The sequence below is a fragment of the Peromyscus eremicus genome, chromosome 3 (assembly GCF_949786415.1).
Source record: "Peromyscus eremicus chromosome 3, PerEre_H2_v1, whole genome shotgun sequence".
NCBI classification, from domain to species: domain Eukaryota; kingdom Metazoa; phylum Chordata; class Mammalia; order Rodentia; family Cricetidae; genus Peromyscus; species Peromyscus eremicus.
Window position 1 is genome coordinate 71,138,520 of NC_081418.1, and position 16,905 is coordinate 71,155,424.

General features: G+C 48.5%; 1 non-coding gene across 1 annotated transcript; it reads right to left on the reverse strand.

The window, feature by feature from the left end:
* Positions 1-10,833: 10,833 nt before the first annotated feature.
* LOC131907566 (small nucleolar RNA U13) lies at positions 10,834-10,933 on the reverse strand. The gene has a single exon (XR_009378468.1). It is a non-coding gene; the product is annotated as a small nucleolar RNA U13 (small nucleolar RNA).
* Between the last annotated feature and the right edge of the window lie 5,972 nt (positions 10,934-16,905).

Consider the following 16,905-nt stretch of genomic DNA (forward strand, 5'->3'; position numbering starts at 1 on the left):
ATGAGATGGAGGTTCTGATTGGGATTACATTGAGTCTATAAACAGATTTTGGTAAAATAGTCATTTTCACAATGTTAATTCTACCAATTCTTGAGCATGGAATGTCTTTCCATGCTCTAGTGTCTTTCTATATTCTTTCTTCAGAGTTTTACTTATTTTTATTAAAAAAATATTTTATTTTTAACAAAATCAAATATAATAAAATGAAACAAAACCGGAAGTTGGACAAGCCAAGCCAAAAGAAAAATGAAAGAATCCCCGGAGAAAGCCCAAGAATCAGAGACCCACTTGTTCTCACATTCAGGAGTCTCATAAAAACACTGAACTGAAAGCTACAGTGTATGTGCAGAGGACCTGGCGCAGACCCGTGTAGGCTGTGATTGCTGTTGCTTCAGTCTCTGTGAGTTCACATGAGCTCGGCTCAATTGTCTTAGAGCGCCTGGCTTTCTTGGTGTCCTTTGTCCCCTCTCTCTCCCCCACTCCTTCTGCCCCCTCTTCTGTGGGATTCTCTGAACTGTGAGGGAAGGGATTTGATGGAGACATCTCGTTTAGAGCTGTGTGTTCTGAAGTCTCTCTCTGTGTGTGACGTCTGGCTGTGGGTCTCTGTATTTGTTCCTGTCTGCTGCAAGAGGAAGCCTCTCTCTTCAGAGGTTTAAAGTTTTCCCTGTAGAGGTCCTTCACTTCCTTAGTCAGGTTTCTTCCTAGATATTTAATTTCTTTGAGGGAATTGTCAGCAGTCACCCCTCTCTGAGCTGCCTTTCTTGGGGTACTTCCGTTACATATCATTGTACAGGGATGCTTATGGCTTGTCCTGGAGAATCTGTGTGGTCAGAGCGCAGAGATACCCGAATTCAACCTGTTATAGCAATAGCAAACCAACCACCGTGTGCCTCCTAGGTTCCCCTGACTAGTCTTCGCCACATTTTCTCAACTTTCTTCATAAAGCCGAGCAACAGAAAGGACTAGACTGAGGGAGGAGGAGTGGAGGGTTGGCGTCTGTGCTCTAGAGAGAAAGTGTTAGAATAGAGGACAGAGCTGAAGTCACATATAAGGAGCAAAGGGGTTAGAGAGACTCCCATGGTCAGTGCATGTGAGCAGTGATTGTCATTAACCCTTGCTGTTTCAAAGACTCCTGATACTCACTAGCTCACACTGGGAGGACTTGGGGAACCAGGAAGAGGCACTACACTGTGTTCATCATGGAGGATACAGAGTTGGGAGAGGTCAGCAGAGGCAGGAAGTAGGAAGCTGGACTCAACATTGTTGTTCCAGAATGGTACTTTCCTGGGAGTACTCCATCACAACTCTTTCCTAGTGGTTATTCTTTGTTGTTGTTGTTGTTTGAGACAGGGTTTCCGTATGTAACAGCCCTGGCTGTCCTGGAACTCACTCTGTAGACCAGGCTGGCCTTCAACTCACAGAGATCTGCCTGCCTTTGCCTCCCAAGTTCTGGGATTAAAGGCATGTGCCACCACTGCCTGGCTTCATGATTATTCTTATAAAGAGCTGTTGTGGTTTAACAATATCCTCATTCCACCTTCCTGTGTGGAACTTGGTACTGAAGATGATGGTCTTGGAGACTGGGAAGTGATTGGGTCAGAAAGGCATGGACTAACCCGTGTGTGGATTCATGGGACAGGTTTCCTTGTCAGAAATGACTTTGTTATTACAGTGAGCTGTCTGGCCCTCCTGCTGAAGTGCATCATAGAATACCCTCTGTCATTCATGTAACAATGCAGCAGGAAGGTCTCACCAGATGCCACTGCTAGGCTCCAGGGCTTCCCAGACGGTGGGACTGTGATCGAAACAAATTTCCATCCTTTATCAATTACCCAGGTCAGGGTTTCTGTTACAGCAATAGAGAATGGATGGAGACAAAACCTTTTCAGGTTTTTCTTTTCCTCTTAATCTCCTCCCTCCTCCTCTCCCTCCTGTACCCCTCCTCCTCCTCCTCCTCCTCCTCTTCTTCCTCCTTCTCCTTGTTCTTAAGACTGGCCCTTTCTGTGTAAGAAATCCAGGTTGGCCTCAATATTGCAATCCCCCTACCTTAGCCTCCCCAGAGCTGTCCGGTTCGCCAGCGTGCCTGGCTTAGATACTTGTGTCTTTACTTTTCCCCTGAGATATTTAACACCGCAGACACACCACGTATCTGATATGCAGTTGGTTTTTGGAGGGTCATGGCCATCATGAATTCTAAGAGTGTCCCACCTCTCAAGAACCTGTGCTTCTTCTTGGGACTGCATATTCTTCTCCAGCCATGTCATCTGTCTGGCAGCTGGCTTGCTGTGGTCCTCTCAGTGCACTGATTGGGCTGGGATCAATGAGATGGCCTTACTCTACCATCTACAATAAGGGAATGAACAGCAAATTGGAATTCACCTGATCAGGTCCTGCCTTGGGACTTCAAAGAGAGTCCATCGCCCCCCGCCCCGCCCCCCCCCCCCCCCCCACGGAATCAATGGCTATGTTGCTAAGTCTACAGTGTGAACCCACACACATAAGGGAGTGGAGGAGACAGTGAGAGGACCATGTGGCTTTCGAGCCTCTGGTTTCATTTGGACCAGAAGCCAGTCCTGCCTCCTCTCCTCCAGTGAAGGAGCTTTCCAACAAATTTTCCCTGTCGCTAGGGTAATTTCATATATGTTTTAGGTGCTCATCTCCCAGGGAGTTCTGAGAAATGGCAGAGGAATACTTGGAGAATCCAGCGTAAAAGGCTTCCAGAAAGATGTTACAATACATTGTCCCCAAGCCTTGGAACCAGCACTTTTAGGATATTGTGGGCTTTCTGTTAAGCGTGTGTGTGTGTGTGTGTGTGTGTGTGTGTGTGTGTGTGTGTGACTATGAAAGGAAAAGGTGACTTTGAAAATTGGAGGCTTCAGGACTTTGAGTTGCACATGTCTTGGAGAAGGGGGCAGTCAGTCCTCAGGACACCTACCTAGGCAGCAGGATGGTCTTGGGTTGAGGATAGAGCTTGAAGTGAAGAAGGCTGAGTGGGCTGGTTGGCAGCTCTGGCGAGACATCAGATGGTCCTCTCCCCTCAACAATGAGCCTCAGAAAAGGCAGGACCCATGATAGCCAGAAGTTCCGACTGCCCTTAAGACACCACACTAGCCCAGCTCTTCTCCAGGACCAGGCATCACAGCAGGGGAGGAACCTGCGTCACACGGAGGGAGTCCTCCTCACTGTGCCCCCACCTGCCGCCAGGAGGCATGGACAGCTGTGTGAAGCTGTTATGTGAATTGGAGTTGCACAGATTTAACCTCAGATGCAGGCTGTTTTGCTGTGAAATTTCAGGTATAATTCTACAGCGTTGATGAGAAAATGGGTACTGATTTTGCTCATTTTTATTTTTATTTTTCTCCAAAATTTCCACGGAATATTATCCTCCCTCTTCTCAGATCCTGGTTCAGGAACACTGGGTCTGAACACGAGTCGTGGTGCAGTTCCACCGACATCTGTCTTTAAAGATAAACTAGTCACCATCTTTGATTAACAGCAATAGATTCAGCCTTGGCAGAGGCTTTACCAGTTCACAAAGAAGCCTTGGACTCCATGGCCGGGGACAGCTGCAGGGGTTCTGTTTTCTGGACTGGTTTGGACTCTGGTCCTGGAGTGGCACTCCAGCCTGACTCCAGCTGTCATGTCTGTGGTTTCACAGTTGTTCCCTTGTCCCACGTGGAAGCTCCTCCTAGGAGCAGGGCCCAAAAGCTGGCCTTGGCAGAAGCCCGTGGACGGGATCCCAAGGGCAGTGCAGGACGGCTTGCTGCTGGCTCCTGGGAGGAGGTGGCCTGTTCAGGGCCTTCAGGAGCCTCTCTGTGGGACCTGCTCCTGTCCCTGCTCTGCTGGTTGCCGTGGAGTGTGATGTAGCTTGTTTCATCCACCTTTTCTACTTCGGTCCCTTCACCTATAAAGTAAGAAAGGAATACACCTCGTAGAAGATACTGGGAGGGGCCAGATGGAACCTGTGTGGATACTGCTGCTAAGAAACGTGAAGGAATCCAGTTATTTATGGCTATGCATTACTTTACAACGGGAGCACTCAGAAATGCCTGACAAGGTGACCTTATTGTGGTGCAACCCCCACAGAGTCTACCAAGTTGGATGCAATGCTACCAAGGGATACAATGGTATGTGACCCCTTCTTGACTGACAACATCCATATATGCTGCGGGGCTGTCACTGTTTTCTTTTCACAGCCAATAAACACTAGAAACTACTACACTCAAGACCTCATGCAAAATACGGCCATGGGTGCCTAGAACGGGGCATGTCCTTAGCAAGTGTTGGCTGAGTGACTGAATGCATGGGAGTCGCAAGGCAAGAAGCATGAACTAGTGAGGGACAGAGGGACTGCAGGAGCCCGTCACACAGTAGGCCTCTGCTCTCACCTTCTCTGGACTGCAGGAGCTTGGAGAGTGGAAGACAGTCACCATTGGCGTGCCATACTAGTTTATTTATTGAGTAACTCTGAAGTGCAGGGTGCAGGGAGGGCAAGAAGACACCGACTCTTGCAGCTTGGTGGGGAGACAAGTCGTGAGACCAAGGTCACAAGATGGAGTGAGGGTCGTCACCAGACAGACAGTGGATCAGGAAGGTGGGCGGAGAGGCTGCATGGAGCTGGCTCCTTAAAGGTGAGAGAGGGCAGTCAGAGGGATGCACAGTCAGAGGGATGCTGTGATGGAAGAATGGGTCACCGAGGTCAAGATGACAGGCCAGAGCTGGGTGGCGCACGCCTTTAATCCCAGCACTCAGGAGGCAGAGGTAGGCAGATCTCAGTGAGTTTGAGGTCAACCTGGCCTGGTCTACAGAGAGAAACCCTGTCTAAACAAACAAACAAAAGAGAGAACAAGACCTGCCACTGGTTTGCCTGAGAGGGTTCTCCCCTGGATGGGGGGCTAGGGGAGGTAGATGGATAGCGGGTGGGGCAGCTGCCTCAGCGGCATCAAAATGCCCCTGAGTTTAAACCACAGACGTTTAGTTCTCAGTTTTAGAGCTAAGGAGGTCAAGATGAAGGTTCTAGATCCTGGGTCTGGACCTACCTTCTGGTTTGTAAACTGACTGATTCCCTTGTGTCCTCACATGTAGACAAGCTGTAGAGTTAAAGGCATTGATCCTCTTGTGAGGATGCCATCTATATGGTATCCTTACCTTCTGAAGGATCCACCTACAACTCCATTGCCTTGGCAACTAGGACTTCTATAAGTAGACTTGTGTGGGGGGCGGGGTACACATTCAATCCAAAATATGGGTGAAGTGGGTAAATAGGAAAGGCCCTCATAGACTCGTGTCTTTGAATGCTTGGCCCACAGGGAGTGGCAATATTAGGAGGTGTGGCCTTGTTGGAGGAAGTGCGTCAGTGCAGGTGGGCTTTGAAGTCTCAGATGCTCAACCAAGGCCGACTGTCACTGTCACTCCCGCTGCCTGCGGATCAAGATGTAGGTAGGACTCTGAGCTACTTCTCTAGCATCGTGTTTGCTTGCATGCTGCCGTGTTTCTCACCATGATGATAAGGGACTCAACCTCTGAACTGTAAGCCAGCTTCAATTAAATGGTTTTCCTTTATAAGAGTTACCATGGCCATGGTGTCTCTTCACAGTATTAGACACCCTAACTAAGACAAGATGCAACTCCCCAGAGGACATGAGCTGGAAGGGGCCTCCGCAGCCATTCAGTCCACTCACCTGCCGTGAGAGGAGCCCAGACATAGCCTCTTATGATCTGGGGGCCAGGCTGTCTTTGCTGTGTGGTGACTTACTGGACCTTGGGCTTGGGGTCCCTAGAGGACAGGAACTTGAGACATCAGGTCAGTAGAAGTGAGAGTCCTGTGTGGCTGGTGGGGTCTCGGTTTGATCTTCATTGGGCAAATGCCAGGCCCAGTGGCTTGGAGGCATTTCTGAAAGATGTTGGCTAAAGATTATAGGCAGGTGGCATCAGACTGGCCGAGCAGGGGGCTGCCTTTTCTAATGGAGTCGACTGTGTTTAGAAAGCTGCACTCTCCTCAGACTGTGCGAGGACAGAGGAGGGAGTCAGAGGAAACTAAGCTCGTCACCATGCAGTGCTTTGACTGTGTACCCAAAGTTCATGCATTGGGAACTTAATTATGCTGGCTAGTTTTAATGTCAGCTTGACACAAGCGAGGGTCATCCGGGAAGAAGGAATCTTAATTGAGAAAAATACCTTCCTAGGATTGGCCTGTAGGCAAGTCTGTAGGGCATTTTCTTGACTGGTGATGGATGGGGGAGGGCTCAGCTCCTGTGAATGGTGCCACCCCTGGGCAGGTGGGGCTGGGTGCTACAGACCGAGGAAACCATGAGGAACAAGCCTGTAAGTAGCATTTCTCAAGGCCTCTGGACCAGTTCCTGCCTCCAGGTTCCTGCCTTGACTGGATGATGGAATTACAAGCTGTAAAATGAAATAAACCCTTTCCTCCTCCAGGTGCTTTTGGTCATAGTGTTTTATCACAGCAATAGAAATCTTAGCTAAGGTAATCCCCACATCAGTGTGTTAATGGTATTTGGAGGGCAGCCTTTGGGAGGTCATTAGCATTAGATGAGGTCGCGAGGATGGGCCTCCGTGTTGGGACTGAGGTTTTATGAGAAGAGAGATCTGAGCTTCTAAGCTCCCTCACTTTGTCCCATGTAATTCCTTCTGCATATGAAGACAGGATAAAGGCCCTCAATCTTGAATTTCCCAGGTGCCAGAGCCAAGAAATGTCTGTAATCATCACAAACTGCCCAGTCTGGTGTTGAGACTATAAGAGCTAGCATGCCATATCAGTGTGCTGTCCCGGTAGCCAGCAAGACTAAGGAAGGGGTGGGACTATAAGGCCAGCAGCTTGGGAAGTTTGTCCTCTGCCTATTCCTCTCGGCCTAGAGTGTGGAGCGTTACCATGGTCCACTGGCAGGTGGAGGCTGTATTTCTCCTTGACCTGAGCCACCTGCCACTAAAGAGTAGAGTGCCCTTCCTTCCACTCGGCACTCCTCTTCTAATCCTTAGAACTTCTGAAATAAGACACAGCCCTGCAAAGTACATTTAGGGGACAGGGAGGTCATGAGGGTGGAGCTAACACCCCTTGACTCACCTTGCCTGCCTTCCCAAGACAGGCAAAGGCATCAACGATACTGAAGGCTAGACGTAAGCTGGGGGGCAAGGAAGTGACCAGAGCTCAAAGCACGGCCTGAGCAGAGCACCGTGCCTACACTACACCCAGCCTTCCATGAGGCGGCTCATGCAAGGCGACTTGCTTTATGAAACTTCTTTCTCAGAGCTTCTCCCATTTGCATCTCTTAGAGTGAGTGTGGTGGCCGCCGTCCCTCGGAATTTGACTCAAGTTGCTTTGCGCATGCTATCCTGCCTCCCAGGGGAAGGTCAAACCATCACACACTCCAGGAAGTTCGTGTTCTCATGGTCACCTCTGAGCAGGGTTCCAGCTTCTAGATGCCACGCATATCTCTTCTCCGTGGCTTATGTAAGCTGACACATGGACCCCGCCCCGCTGCAACTCCTTAGCTGCAAACAGGGTGCAGCTGCTCTTGCTCTCAGCCACGAGACTGTCCTCTTCCTGTGGGCTCAGTGCTCCAGTTTCTCCTCACAGGCTGTTCTCGGCTCTGCTGTCTAGGACCTTGCCTCTGCCAGGCACAGGCTCCACTTGCTCTGGCGGGGGACCGAGACTATCTGGGGCCAGCACGTTGTCCACTGTGTCGGCCACAGAGGGCTCTGCAATGTGCTCCCCTGTTAGAGGAGTGCTACAGAGGGTGCGTTTGGTGAGACAGCTATTGCGGTAGCAAAGAGTGCCCCCAAATGATCAGAGCCACTGTGGCCATTCCTTCATGGCTTTTGATCTCTGGCCTGCTGTAACTCCATCAAAGGGTCTCAGAGCAGCCCTGACATTTTGCTTTTCACAGACTCAGAGTTATCCAGAGAAACAGAACCAGCGAGATAGATAGATAGATGATAGATAGATAGATAGATAGATAGATAGATAGACAAATAGAGATAGGTAGGTAGGTAAGTTGTAGATAGATGATAGGTAGATAAATGAATAGATAGATGTTTCATAGATTAGCTCATGCTGTTGTAGAATGTGGCAAGTCTGCACTCCATCAGTCAGGGCAGAATTCAGAAATTGTGGTTGCAATCATGAGTCTGCAATTTGCAGAACAGGCCAGGCAGGCCAGGAAGTCTAATGTGTGGGTAGAGCTGATAACACCGGCCCTGATGATGTAGAGGTGGGCTGATGAACAGGAGAGCTCGTGATTAAGGGGGCTAATACACAGGTGGGATGATGTACAGGAGAGCTGATGAACAGGCGGCGGCGGCGGGGGGGGGGGGGGGGGGCTCCATGTGGAAGTCTTGAGACCCAGTTCTTTCTTCTTTGTGAAAACCTCAGTCCTTGCTCTTAACCCTTTAACTGACTACATGAAGTCCATCCACATAGGGAGGGTAATCAGCTTTACTAAAAGAGACTAAGATGTAAGTCACATCCAGACAATCCTTTCACTGCAGCATCTCATGGGGTATTCGGACAAACAACAGGACACCACGGCCCAGATAATACATAATGGTTCCCATGATCGGGTTCTATGCCTGTCATAGACCTATGTGTCTGAATTACAAAGTGGAGGCCACACACTTAGTCTTACCAGCTGGAGGTGGGAATGGATGACTGTTCCTCTCTGTGAGTGTAGCTGAAGCTCATGGGTCTAATGTGCTTCTCCAAACAGAATAGAACCACATTGTTATATTTGACTAACTATGGACTGTGGTAACCTCCTGTTATGTTCTGAAGTGCCCTTACAGGTTCCAGTGTTTGAACACTTGGTCCCCGGCTGGTGATTTTATTTTGAGAGGTTATAGAACCTCTGGGGTGGGAAGTATGACAGGCAGAGGCGAGTCAATGGACTAAACTTGGAGAAATATAGCCTAGCCCACTTCTGGCCCAGCTTCCAGCCTCACTTCTAGCCTGAACTCCCTGCTTCTGGCTAAGCGGTCTGTTTCCTGCCCAAACATTCTGCTTCCTGATCTGCCGGGATGTGAACAACTTCCCTGCCAGCTCCTACCACCACAGACTGGGCTATGCCCACCCATGGTGCTCTACCCCCTGAAACACATGGACCCAAATAACTCTTGTTTAAATTTTGTGTTGGTTACTTGGTCAAAATGATGAGAGAAACAGCTAACACTATCGATGACTTTTTTCATTGTGCTTTTGAGGGCTTTTTTTTTGGTCCAAAAATTTAATGATATATATTATACATTTTAATATAGAGTTTAAAGATGTTTTTAAAAGCCTTTAGAGGGAGAGATCGGCTATGGCTTGGTCTGTGTTTTTTCCTCAGTCCCAGGGTGGGAAGGGCTTGGCCAGACATTTAATGATGACTATCAGGGAGAAGCCCCCAGGCCTCAGAGCCCCAGGCTTAGTGGTTGGTTCCTCACCCTTTCCAGGGAAAGTGAGGCCAATGTGTTAATTCTGAACTTAGAGTAGGGAGTACCTAGCTTCTCACAAGCCCTGGTGCTTGATGGGAGAAGGGATTCGAGAGGGCTAATCCGGAGCAGGAATGGCTGATCCGGAGCAGGAATCCTGCCCACCCATGCTGTGCTTCTGCAGAGCCCTGGCAGGTGTCAGAAAAGGCCCTACAAAAGCTGGAGGCCAAGCCTGGGAGCTGCTCTAGAGATGAGCTGTGGCCACATGCACCCCAGTGCATGGGCCCAGCTCAGTTCAGAGGAAGATGAGGTCGTGTAGGAAGATATACTGGGATAGGAGGAGAAGCAAAAAGGGCCAGGCCCCGTTCCCAGACAGGCTGGCTCTCCTGTCATCAGAGAACAGCTGGGCTAGGCCATAGAAGTTCTGAGGCAGCCATGGATCCCAGGGGATCTGAAGGATGAATGTGATTGGATGAGAGAAGGGAGCGTCATCTTGCTGCTTTGTGTCCCAGAAGGCCACCACAACACTATTTTTAGAAAGTGGTATGTTTAGTGGGGAAGTGAAATCCCACACCGCTTCATGACTTCTGCATTTCTGAACATCAGGCTTTGTGAGTTATCTGAAGTTGGAGCAAGAGTGGCTAGTGTAAACAAACCTTGGCCCTTGCAGGGCATGATGTCAGTCCCTGTAGCCATGAAGTCATCTGAGTCTGTGGGTCCTGCATCCATGGGCACAGCCAGCCTCAGATCAGTAACATTCACAAAGGGAGCCCCAAGTTCAATCCTCAGCACCACAAAAATAAGATGATAAAAACCGCATGGGTCCTGAATGTGCACAGACTTCTATTCTTGTTATCATCCTCCACAGAACAGTGTATCAATTATTTACAGAACATGCAGAGCGTACTTTATAAATAATCCAAGGATGATTTGAGGTATACAGCAGGATGTGCACGGGTAAATATTCTGTAAATACTACGGCAGTTTATATGAAGCACCTGAGCTGCCGTGGAATTTAGTATCCATGGAGGTCCTGGATTCAATCTTCCTCAGTATTGGAGGATGACTGAACTGTGTGAATGTCTGTCTTCCTCATAGAACCCAGGGAACGAAGCACAGAGAGGTTAGGCAATGGACCCAAGGTCACAGAGCCCCTGTGTGGTGGCCCTAGGAGTTGATTCCCATATGCTCTGGGCCAGGGATCTGGTCAGGGACACCATGCTTTGGAGCCCTTAAAAAGGACAATCTTGCTTCCCAGGGCTTGCTATGAAGTGAGAGCACTAGCCCTCCCCTGCCTAGCACTCCTGCTGACCCTACACCCACCCCACCCTGCTGCTCTCACTGAAGACTGGCTGTGAAGGGAGGATCATCCCTCATGCAACAGCTTTGTCTTTCTTTCCCCCAAGTCCACATCAGCTGGGTACTGTGCGGGACTGTAATGGAGCAGGAGGGAAGCACACCTCACAATCGAATGAAAACCCAATCAGCATGCTTACGAACCTCAAAGGATCTAGCCTTTTCTTTCTTTAAAAAAGACACAATGCTCTTGCCCCAAGCCTGGAGCCATTGATTCAGGGATAATAGGAGGTATTGTGTTGAGAGTAGCATCTCCTTGTAAGATAGCAGAATGTTCTCTTTGGCAGGTATAAAGAATATTGACAAAGGAGATTCAAATAGTCCTGTGTTGCCCCCACCCCCACCTTGCTGGCTCCTGGGGAAAAGGTGGAAATTGGTTTTTGAACATAGTATAAATACCATCACACATATTCCCAAATATTGTTTCTGTGTGGTGATTTTTGTCACATGCACATAGTAGGTCTCAATAGAAGCTGATTGGAGCCAAATTGCCTGTGAGCATTCTGTCTGCTTTTTACCTCAGCCTCAAGTGGGTGACTCATTTCTCTGGCTCACACTTCCCCATGTAAAGTGGGGTTGGTAGTATTGTCTATCACAAAACTGATGCTTTTCAGTTCTCCATGTGATCATGTCCAACAAAACTGTTGCAAGTCAAAATGCATGAGTACGCCTAATCTAGGAGACCTAGCTTAGCAACATGAGCTGCAGTGTGGCCATTTTCTCCTGTGACTGTGGGGATGGCCAGCAATTGAAGTTCGTGCTATTGCCCAGCATCCCAAGGCAGCTAGGCCAGGAAAGAGCCTCCCCTCAAAAGTCAAAGCATGGTGTCGATTACATATGAGTAGCTTTTCAATCATTGTGAAGCTTCAGAGCAAGCAGACAGAGCTGGAGAGGGGCTGTATCTACTTTGTTGGCTGGCCCTGAGGATTTTACGTGGTGATTCAGGCTCAGTGGTCAGATCAATGCCTGGCCCAGCAATAGCCTTTAAGTCTACTGCTGCTATGGCAGGCTATTAGTGAGAAAGTGAGAGGAAATACGTGGGATAGAGGAGGTCTCACCAGCAAGCTGCCCCTGATGGTCTGAGCTAGAAATGACTTTGGTCTTTCTTTGATCTTTGTACAGTAATGAAAGCCTGTCAACACTTGGCAAAGTACCAGTGTGCCCCGTGGAAATCAGAGGACAACTTCTGGGAGTCAGTTCTCTCCTCCCAACACGAGGGTCCCGGGGATAGAACTTGGACCATCAGGCTTGGCAGTGAGTACTTCTCTGTTGAACCATCTTGCTAATGTGAGTACCTATTGATGCCGGACTTAGGTCTGTTGGACTGGGCGGTTGCCCTGCTGCTTCAGATTCTTTCTGCAAGGCTGTGACCCAGGCCTGGGTCTGAAGGTCATGGACTCCACAACTGCTTCTGGGAAAAGGCAGTTCCAACTCCAGTTAGCAAGCTGGCTCAGAGGTGTCATGGTGCACTATAAGAGAGGGATAGCAGCTGTCCATATACTAACAGGGCCTCTGAGCTGTGTCTGCTTAACCTAGGCCTGAAGTTCTTACTATGGTTCCCGACACACCCATGGGTGCTGGAGTCCGAGGTTCTATACAGTTCCAGATCTTCAGAATAGCAATGATAACACTGTGGGAATGAGAAAGCCTTTCTGCCCTCTTCCCAGAGAGGGGAAGTGGCTCCCAGAGAAATATTTGCCTCTTGGCTAATTAGATAGATGTAGATCTAAAACGAGACCCAGCACTGTTGACTTTCCAGCCAGGGATCTAACTACAAGGAAGCAGTGCCTCTAATAACAGCCCCCCTCCCCTAGGAGCACTACTTTAAACATGTTTCCAAAACCCCTCCATCTCTGGCCCTTGTTGAGACAGACTACATAGATCACGGGCAGGGTCTAATGTCCATCCAGATCTGAGAGCTGTGGATAGGGAGGGAGGGAGATGACTCGCTGAGGGTGGGGGGGGACAGAGGGTAAACACTGGTTGTCCTTGTCTGCCTTGGGATAGACCTGAAGGTAAAGGAAAGGGGCTATCCTGGGGTCATTCAAAGAAATCTGAGGGCTTGCCTGGCACGCACACTTATGGTTACTTCTCTGCGAATGTACAGAGTTGAAAGTACAGAAGTTGAAAGTGAGCCTGAGGAATGCAACAAGTGGAACTTATATTGTGTAGATCTATGAATTGTTTCATTTTTTCCCCTAGAAATCTTTCTTTATGTCTCTCTCTGAAACACTGACAGCTGATAAACGACAGAGACTAACCGTGGATCAGGCCCAGTGGTAAAGCATTTGCCTGCTATGTGTGAGGCTGTGAGTTTAATCCCCAGCCCTGTAAAAAACAAACAAGAAGCAAAGAAAGAGAATCCTAAAAAGCAAACACCAAAACTGGTCCTTCACTCTGGATGAGTTTTGAGATGCTTGGCTGCTAGGTCCCCTCTGTTAAGATTTGTGTATCAGTAACCCAGGGTACTGAGTGGCTTCCCAGCTCCCAGGTCCTGAGAGCCTGGGGACTAACAGCATGTACACACTCTGGTCCACTTCAAATTCTCTAGTCAGGGACTCTCGAATGGAGTGACACTTTAAATGACCCTAATGAGTGCTCAAGTTTGGGAACTATTGCCCGAGACCGAGTTCCTTAATCCTGTTTCCTCTCCTAGCGTTGCTGGCCTGGCCTGATCACCAATCCAGTGACCATCTAGCAGCATAGACAGCCCTCCAACTGCCCAAACTCTTGCCCTCTGCATCCTCCCTCCCATCTCCAACAACTGAGCTTCCACCAGAGAAACTCTTCCCTTTCATCCCTAGAGAGGGCAGCTGCTCCCTTCCTTCTTTCTCTGTGGTGAGAAATCCGCAAAAGCCTCTGAAAGCTTTTCCTTACTTACTGCTCATCCACTCATTTTTCCATTATTAGTTGAGCTGGGGAGCACAACGATGGCAAGAAGGTGAACAGACCTGTGTGGGGGAGGGGCTACCGGCATCTTCCGCATCTCACCTCCGGGTCTGCCTCCTAGTGAAACTACAGAATAGGTCACATCTCTGCTCCTTTCTATGCAATGGGTGCTGTGGGATGAGCCTTCTGAATGCTGTGAATATGTATGACTCTCACTGGTTAATAATAAAGCTGTTTGGCCTATGGCAAGGCATGACAACGTTAGGTGGGACAATCAAGCTGACGACTCAGATAAAGAAGGGCAGAGTTGAGGGAGAGAGATGCTAGCCAGCTGCCCAAGAAGCAAGATGCAGAAGGAGCAGGAGATGAATATGCCATGCTAATAAAGGTACCGCCGCATGGCAGAGTATAAATAAGGAATACGGGTTAGCTTAAAATGTAAGAACTAGTTAGTAATAAGATTGAGCTATTGGCCAAGCATTTATATATAGTTCATATTAAGCCTCCGTGGGTTTATTTAAGAGCGACTTTGGGACACGAAAACTCTGCCTACAAATGGGCAAAGCTTAAACTGGATGAGCTTTTTTGGAGGCTTCTAGCCATAGTGACTTGGGCTTCCAAAGAAGGGCTGATGGCTGAGGAAGAGGCAGGTAGTGAGCCTAAGTTGTTGTTGGGTGAATATGATGGATGGATGGGTGGGGAAAGAATAGATGGCTGTCCTGAAGACACGGAACCACAGAATAGTCAGTGAGGGGCATTGAGATGGATAGGATATCTTTTTGAGTGGCAGGGAGAGTGGAGAGAGAGAGAGAGAGAGAGAGAGAGAGAGAGAGAGAGAGAGAGAGAGAGAGAGAGAGAGAGGTGTGGTGTGTGTGGTGTGTGTGTATAGTGGTGTGTGTGTGTGTGTGTGTGTGTGTGTGTGTGACTTCAGCAATGGACACTCACCAAGTCCTACACCTCTGATATCCTGGGTCCTGGCTGCCTAGCCTCTCAGGCACAGCAAACTCCAGCAAATAAAGCTTAAAGAGGCCAGCCAGGCCAGAAAACCCTCTGAAGTCCCCCGATTTTATTCCTGTTTGGGCCGGAAGCTTCTGATACAGCCTTCTAGCAGCTGAACACTCAGCTCATGCTTGGCTGGCTGTTCCTCTTCAGGTAATCATGTTCCCCGGACCTTGGGAGGGAGGACCGCTCTTCCAGACTTCTCCTCTGAGGACTCCAGCCCTTACAGATGGACCCACTCTTGCATTGTTCCTGTGTTCCCTCAGCCTGGACTCTGTATCCCTCTGTCCTCACCCACTTAGAAGCTCACCATGCTTTTTTAAAAAATATGTTTTTATTACTAAGAAGTCAAAATAAACAAATGTTTTCCCTTGTTCTCCGAACACCCCAGGCCTACCGGAGAACACTCCCCTCAACCCAATGAGAACACTTTTTATCAGTCTCCTGAGGCTTTTTTTTTTTTCAACCACCATTAAATTTGCATTTTCATTTTAATTTTTGTATTTTCACTTTACTGGAGCTGTTTAAGTAAATATCACACTGTGAAAGTGCTCTTTTCACTTAGCGACACATCTTAGAGGTCTTCCTGTGTCGGCACAGCGATACTTTGTTATGTGTGTCATCTGTTTACACATCTGTGATTATTCTCTCAGCTGTCTGGCACAGCAGGGCAGGGATGCGCTGCCTATTCAGGTAGTTATGTGCTATTTATTTATCAATTTGTTTACTAAGACAGGCTCTTGCTGTGTAGCCCAGGCTGCCCTTGAGCAGTCTCTGTAGTTCATGCTGATCTTAAACTTGAGATCTCTGAGCTCAGCCTCCAAAGAAAGGGGATTAAGGCATGTGCAACCGTGCCTAGCTTGATTGATCTTCTTGGACTAGCTGCCGAAGACTTCCTGTGCTTCACTGTTACAGGGATGCTGCAGAGGGTATTTTTGCACATGCCTTTTTGAAGGATACATACTTTTTGCATTTTCATAGATGCTGGTAATTTTCCTTTTGAATTGCTTGCTCTCTGGTCTCCAAGACCCCAGCACACCCTACCCTTGTCTACAGCCGTTGATATTCGTCTTCACCTTCTAATCCGATAAGCAGGAGGGGGAATCTGATTCTCACCCTAATTTGCATTTCCCTGATTACTTAGGAGACGGAGTATATTTTTATGGCTACTAGCCATTTGTGGATAAATGTTCATTGGGTAAGTTAGGTGCTTGGTAAAAGTATTGATGAGGGGAGAAGAGGAACATGTCTCTGTGCAGATTGTTCCAGGAAGTTCCGTCACTGAGCTAGTTTGTGGGTGCAGCTGGGGTGCAGTCAAGGGGGTTATTGATAATGCGTGGAATAATACAGGGTCAAACACCCAGTAAGAGAGACTACATTGGGCCTCTCACGTTATGCTTTTCCTTCACTATCGTAGAACCCAGCGGGTGTGCACAGAGAGAGACGCCACTCATTTTGGCTTCAGTTTGTTTCAGTTTTCTGCTGCTTCCTAACCAGTCACCCAAGACATAATGGTGAGCACAGTAACAGCTCCCTATTCATTGGTGTGTCTGCAGTTTAGGGACAGTTCAGTGGGGACAATCCAGCTGCTAATGGACAACTCTGTAAGTTGTCTTCCAGGCCTGAGATATTCAGGAAAGAGTGTTTATTTTACATGTTTAGGGAATGGGCTGGGTTGGCTGGAAAAGCTGCGGCCTGGATGAGAACCTCTCTAGTGGCTTCTCCATGTGACTCAGCTCAGGCTTCCTCAGAGCATGGAAGTCTCAGGAAAGGGACTCTTTTTACTTGGCAGCTAGCTCCCTCAAGACACATAGCAGAAATGTATTAGGTCTTGTGTTTGTTTGTTTGTCTGTCTGTTTGTTTGTTTTTCGAGACAGAGTTTCTATGTGTAGTTTTGGTGCCTGTCCTGGATCTTGCTCTGTAGACCAGGCTGGCCTCGAACTCACAGAGATCCTCCTGGCTCTGCCTCCCAAGTGCCGGGATTACAGGCATGCGCCACCACTGCCCGGCTGTATTAGGTCTTCTTAATGCCCGGACTTGGATATCCCAGAAATCCCACAATGCCTCATTTCATTGGTTGAGCTAGTCCCAAGACCAGTAGAGGAGAAGTGGATTCCATTTCTTGGGGGAAGGAGTTGGGAGACATCTTTGCAGAAACCTATGAGGGCTGGAGCCACAGATTAATACTGTGGAAACCTCTCCACAACCATTGGAACAAAAGGAGACTGCATTTTAAGC